The sequence below is a fragment of the Macrobrachium rosenbergii genome, chromosome 39 (genome assembly GCF_040412425.1).
Source record: "Macrobrachium rosenbergii isolate ZJJX-2024 chromosome 39, ASM4041242v1, whole genome shotgun sequence".
Taxonomy (NCBI): domain Eukaryota; kingdom Metazoa; phylum Arthropoda; class Malacostraca; order Decapoda; family Palaemonidae; genus Macrobrachium; species Macrobrachium rosenbergii.
This window is the reverse complement of record NC_089779.1, coordinates 7,136,352-7,142,500: the sequence shown is the minus strand read 5'-3', so window position 1 is coordinate 7,142,500 and position 6,149 is coordinate 7,136,352. Positions and strand designations below refer to the sequence as shown.

Here is a 6,149-nt window from a genome sequence, read left to right as displayed (position 1 = left end):
TTTACAAAAATACAGCGTTAACATTTCGATGTAATAATCAATAGCCTGGATAAAGTAACAATAATTGTTAATTAGTTCGATACAACCACTACAACGACTCTTTTATAAGACAGTGTAGCAAAACCCTAACCACGGGTCATTGGAAATATGTAAAGTATGCTTGAAGAAATCAGCGCGTGTTTTTACTTAAACTCTGAAAACCATTTTGCTTTCGCGTAACATACGCCTTGTTCTACCGCCAAACGATACAATGAACATTTTACGTAGTCGGCGAGACATCTCAAGGAGATCGGCTTTTGGGCGAAATGGCCTGTGAAAATCAGCGTACGCAAATGTGCTAAGAATCAGCAATAATTTACAAACTAAAATGACAATTGTAAAGAAAGTAATTACTGAAGAAGAAAGCCCGTCATGAAGTCAATACAGTGACCTTTTTATGACATCGGGAAAATAGTTCACGGCACATATTTCATACATTAGGTCAAATGGTCTTCCTCATCTTTCTTCCGTCCAGTCCTTCCAGAAACGAGGTCACGGTCAGACCGCGGATTCTCGTGCTAGCGTGCTGTGCAGTATATCCTAAAGCCAGTGGGCTGGAAAATAAGACTTTATATCGCAATTGACTTTATTACGTGGGGGCTCTCAGAAGCCTTTTGACTTTCGCCGAATATTTATGCACATCAGAAATCGATACTCTTTGTAGGGAATGGAATGCACGCATACCTTTAAGTATACTTGTATTCATCTGTTAGCTATGTAAGTTAGGTAAACGGGGTATTAAGGCAAGTATGCATTTGCATATATGATAGCTTTATACAATATGTACCGTACATATATACGTATATATAGAAGAAGATGGAGCAGGCTTACACGGGACAGCGACCTCATATAGAGATGGGTAAGGCAATATCAATAACCATTCTGCAGCTTTTGTGGCACGAAGATTTTAATGATTCTGAATCGTCGATATCGTTCAAGAGTCGAGTCATTTTCGATATCACTGAAAGTCCAACGAGAGAAAAGAGACCGGGACAAAGCCCCACCAACTCAAGAAGCAACAGTCCCTCCGCGAGCGACGCCTCTGACCAGTTTTCTTTCCTTCCAGTCTCTCTCTCTCTCTCTCTCTCTTTCTCCTTCCAGCTGCAGGCCAGTTCCAGCTCTCGCCCTTTCCCTGGACAGTTCTTGCATGCAAATCCTACTGCAAACAATTCGCCCAGCTACTGGCAAATGCAAGTGCGCGCTTCTAGGGTGCTGTTGCACTCGATTTTCTTGTTGGAATAAAGTGGGCCAAGGACGAACTCTACCTACTGGCGAGCTATATCGTCTAGACCTTGGAAAACATGAACACTGATACCTTTACATTTAATTTACAAATGACTTGCACATGAGGGCCTATAACTAACATATATATATATATATATATATATATATATATATATATATATATATATATATATATATATATATATATATATATATATATATATATATATATATATATATATATATTATATAAATTTATATACATATATCTGTATTCAGTTGCCTACTTGAGTAAGTATATATATTTGTAAGTGATAGACCTCTCATGTGTAAGTTTTGCTATGCATAAGAGCCGTCGCTCATTGCACCGAACCATAGTCATTTTGTAAATAAAATATAAAGTTATCATTGCTCATGTTTTCCAAAATTTAGGCAATTGAGGTCATCCTCAGCTATTGTATTTACCCAAAAGAAACCGTTTATTATCAACTAACGAATTTTCAGTATATATATATATATATGTGTGCGTGTGTGTCCATATACACACAAACATATATATATATATATATATATATATATATATATATATATATATATATATGTGTGTGTATATGTGTGTGTGTGTATATATATAATCGCGATTTTATTCGTAGGGATTAGTTGAGACTGGCAAACAAACGAACGCTGTCAAAGATAAAAAACTGACCAAAATTGGGTGGTGAATGCGGTTAACAGGGGAATGCAATTTCCATCTGGCCAGTTAATAAGCCTGGAAGGACTTGGGAAATTCATCTAAAAGGGTTTTGGCTATGTAATCAGTATTCTGATTACTTACTTTACGATGCATACATTTACAAACATACATGCATATACACACACACTAACACACACACAAACACACACACATATATATATATATATATATATATATATATATATATATATATATATATATATATATATGTATATATATGCATAGAGATGCTTTTCGGCCACATTTTTTCCTGTACGTAATTCGTACTAAATGCTTATGAAAATTCTTATTCTCTTCAGGATAGGAGTGGATAAAGGAATCTAAATAAGTCGAAAACCTTTGTGAGAACAGGATTTAACGAGACGACAAATAACGTTCCTACCATTGTAGGGTTTGTGCGAAGGATTTGTTCGTAACCAGAAGGTGAAACTGGATCAGTTTAAAGTAAAAAGCGATCTAAGAGGAGAGTTCAAAGGCAAAGGGCAGAAAACAGAGCAGTCAGTACCGGAGAGTTGGTGGAAAGAATTTTTTTTTAATGCCGTTTACACTGTTCCAAGCAAGGTGCACTGCAATCGTTGGCAACCCACCAGGGATGATGTAGGGTGAAATATACACTGCATTTCGGTGACACGCCTCCTCCCTCTTCGAGATGGCCCTTCAAGATGCTAACCTTCCGGTTCTTAGCAGGCCTTCTATCTCCATACCTACCTCCACCTACAGAACCACCACAGTTGACTGACAACCACGTAACAGTTGACGGCCTAGGTTAAAAAAGGCATACAGGAATCTCCAGGAAAAGGACCTGGGTCGTTTTTTTCCAAGCCTGAGGTCGAATTCTTGACGAGCCACCGGACCAGACCATAGAAAATTTAAGGAACTGAATATAATTTATGAATTAAACTACCAAAGTGAAACGTACCAGTCAAATATCGTATGAATACCTGCAGAAATAACTGTTTATTTTATTCTTCCCTGCGCATGTTTCCTCTGCGGAATATATCCTCCAAAGAATCCGAAGAATAACTTTGCTGATATTGACTAAGATGTCAGATGCATAAATCATAACACAATGACTCACATGGAAGTTTCTGATGACAATGGAGTTCCTCACGACTTCTGACCAGGATATTACGAACTTGAGACTACTCCAGCCTTCCTGGATGATCCATTATTGAAAATGAAAGTTATGTGCAGCTTGGAGAGAATAGAGTGACACTTAAGTCCGTTCCACCTCTGAAATTATCGCGCAGATGGCGGATTTTCTAATTATACCGAACGCGAAAAACTCAGCTAAATCAGATTAATGGAAATAGAATTCTTGAAAGGAATAATCAGATCATTTTGGACGTGAAAAATTCAGATGAAAAGATAATACTAATGAAAATGAAATCTTGTTCGCCTCAACGCACGCGCGCGTACCCACACACGCACACACACACATTCATGCAAAGATTGAGGCAAATATGATTATTGAAATGTATCATCAAATCGTCCAAGACATGAAAAATTCCGGTGGGAAAATAAAACACATTAACAAAAATACAGTCCTTAAAGTGGATAACCAAATCATTTTCTCATGAAACATTCTGATGAGGAAAATAAGAGCCATGAAAATGAAATACCTAAAATGATAAAAGGTTATTCAAAGGACTTACAGAATGAATATTAATAACAAACGTTGAATTAACTCTTTGGAGTTAGATGATGAATCCTCTGAGATGAGTTTTGTAAGCAGGAAAGCGGAGAGAAGTGTCGTTGATAGAAATATTAAGAATCAAAGCTTCAGGGATTAATAACATCTAAAAGGGAAAACCTGCTGCGGGACGATTCTAGCAACAGCAGTTGCTCAGACAGATTTTCTTCCTAGATATGAATAGCATATTAGTTTCGTCCGAGTGAGAGTACATGAAAAATAATTCCTTGAAAGTCTGCATTCTCTATTTCTGCTTTCTCCATCTCTCCGTCTGTTCACGTTTCTTTGTTTTGCCCTTTTGTCGGGGGGGGGGGTCTCTCCAGGTGGGTGGGAAGAACATAAATCTCTCAGAAAGCATCAGGGCGAAAGGTTCGACAGCAAAGGCTTTCAAGTTTCTTTTCTAAGAGCAAAGGTTGATAGAAAGCCAGTCAAATACTATTTTCTAGCCCAGGTCTGCAGAAACCAAGAAGAAAGGAAACAGGGAAGGTAGAAAGGTTAAGGGGACTGACCACTGGAAGCGATAAGCCTTTCTTCCTCTTAAAGCAAGAGAGGTTATAACTCAGGCGTGACCTTTTACTGAATTCGGTCATGGAAATGCGAGACGTAGACAGCTGAATTATATCGCCACGGGTTACGTGGAAAACAATAATGGAAGATAATTGTAAGATAAATATAAAACTCGACTGCTCATTTTAAATGCAAAATGTAATCGAGATACAGACTAGCAGATAGGCAAGGAATATGGTTAAACTGGTAAGTTTCGGTAGATAAATGGGACAACTGTAAACAATAACTGAGGAATGAAGCAAACGGAACATAAATAAAACACCAAGGTTCATGTGTTTTCCTTGAAAGCAGTTAATGAAGGCCAGTCTCACTTTTCGTCGCAAAATACCCAATAGTTAAATAACCAATAGTTTTGCGATACCAGACGTATCTCCCACAACTGCTCTTAGTTTCAAACGCCATTTGATTTTCTTTTAATATCTAGACACCAAACAATATATGTTAATCTTCAGTCATCAGATGATCTTTTTTCATCTACAAACACCAACGACCTTTGTTGGCCTTCAAGAGACAAACTGACCTATGTATTTCTTAAGACACCAAATGGCTCTCGTTAGTCTTCGCACAGAATGTGACATTCGTTAGTTTTCAGCCATGAAATGACATTGGGTAATCTGCAGACTACATAAGACCTTCAGCCACTCAGTGACCTTTATTGACCTTCATAAACCAAATGATTTTTAATAACTTTCACATACCAGACAACCTTTGCTCATCTTCAACACCAAACGACCGATGAACACATCTAACCACCAGGTGATGTATGAAAAGAACTGTCTCTGTTAGGCTTCACAAACAAACGTCCTTGGGCAATCTTTAGGTACCAAATAGTCTTTGGTAACCCTCAGACACCAAATAAACTTTGTAAACCTTCGACACCAAATGACCTTAGCTAAACTTCACATATCATTTGACCTTTGTAAACCTGCAGACGCCGAATACTATTTTCTTTTTACCCCCAGACACCAAATGAGCTTTTGTAACCTCCAGACACCATATAACCTTTCTTTCTTTCAGACATCAAATGACTTGCTAATTTCAGGCAATCTCAGAGTTTGAAATTATGAATACTCCTGCATGCTTATCGCTCCTGAATTGAAAATTATGATGTGGTATTCTTCGGGGAAATGAGCGGTTTCCGTGATTTGAATTTCGGCTTTTTCCGCCGCTGCTCTTTTGCATATGGATGGCTGTATTTTCGCTCCGCGCGTTTGCATATATTATATTTTATACATTAGGATTCTTTGCTCCGAATGGCTCGGCCGTCACAAGTTAACAGACAGTGCACTCGCGAAAGGGTCTTTTAGCTCGAATTTACTCAATGGTTTCAGCTCTCAGTAACAGACACGTGTATACTTTACATTATATATATTTATATATATATGTATATTATATATATATATATATATATATATATATATATATATATATATATATATATATATATATACGTATATATATGTAAATATGTATATATAGAGTACATTATCACATGATTTACCTATTGGGCCTTACTGAAAAAGAATTTTTACCACAAATTTTGTTACTATGATTTAACGAAAAGCTGCGGTAGCAAAATCGTGAAACTGCATTACAATGAATTAAAATAGAAGTAAGTTTCCTTTAGATTCCTGGAGAAATACAGAGCGAGAAACGAATTTCTCGTGTTAAATCGGCCTTACTCGTTTCTTTCTGAGTAAATAGCTTACCTATTTACTCGGAAAGAAACGAACGACGACCATTAGATGCTATATTAAGAAACTGTAAACACCTTACAGGACGAACAGGGTTAGAAAACTATTTGGCTTCAGTGATATGTAAATTAAACACCAAAACGGGAATTCTTAAGTTTCCAAAAAGATTCCTTGTTTT

At 37.0% G+C, this 6,149-nt stretch overlaps 1 protein-coding gene across 12 annotated transcripts in view; it reads right to left on the bottom strand.

Moving 5' to 3' along the window:
* LOC136825689 (GRAM domain-containing protein 4-like) overlaps nucleotides 1-6,149 on the bottom strand; it is a 331,069-nt gene that overhangs the window by 193,238 nt on the left and 131,682 nt on the right. The gene's annotated exons all lie outside the window — the stretch shown is intronic.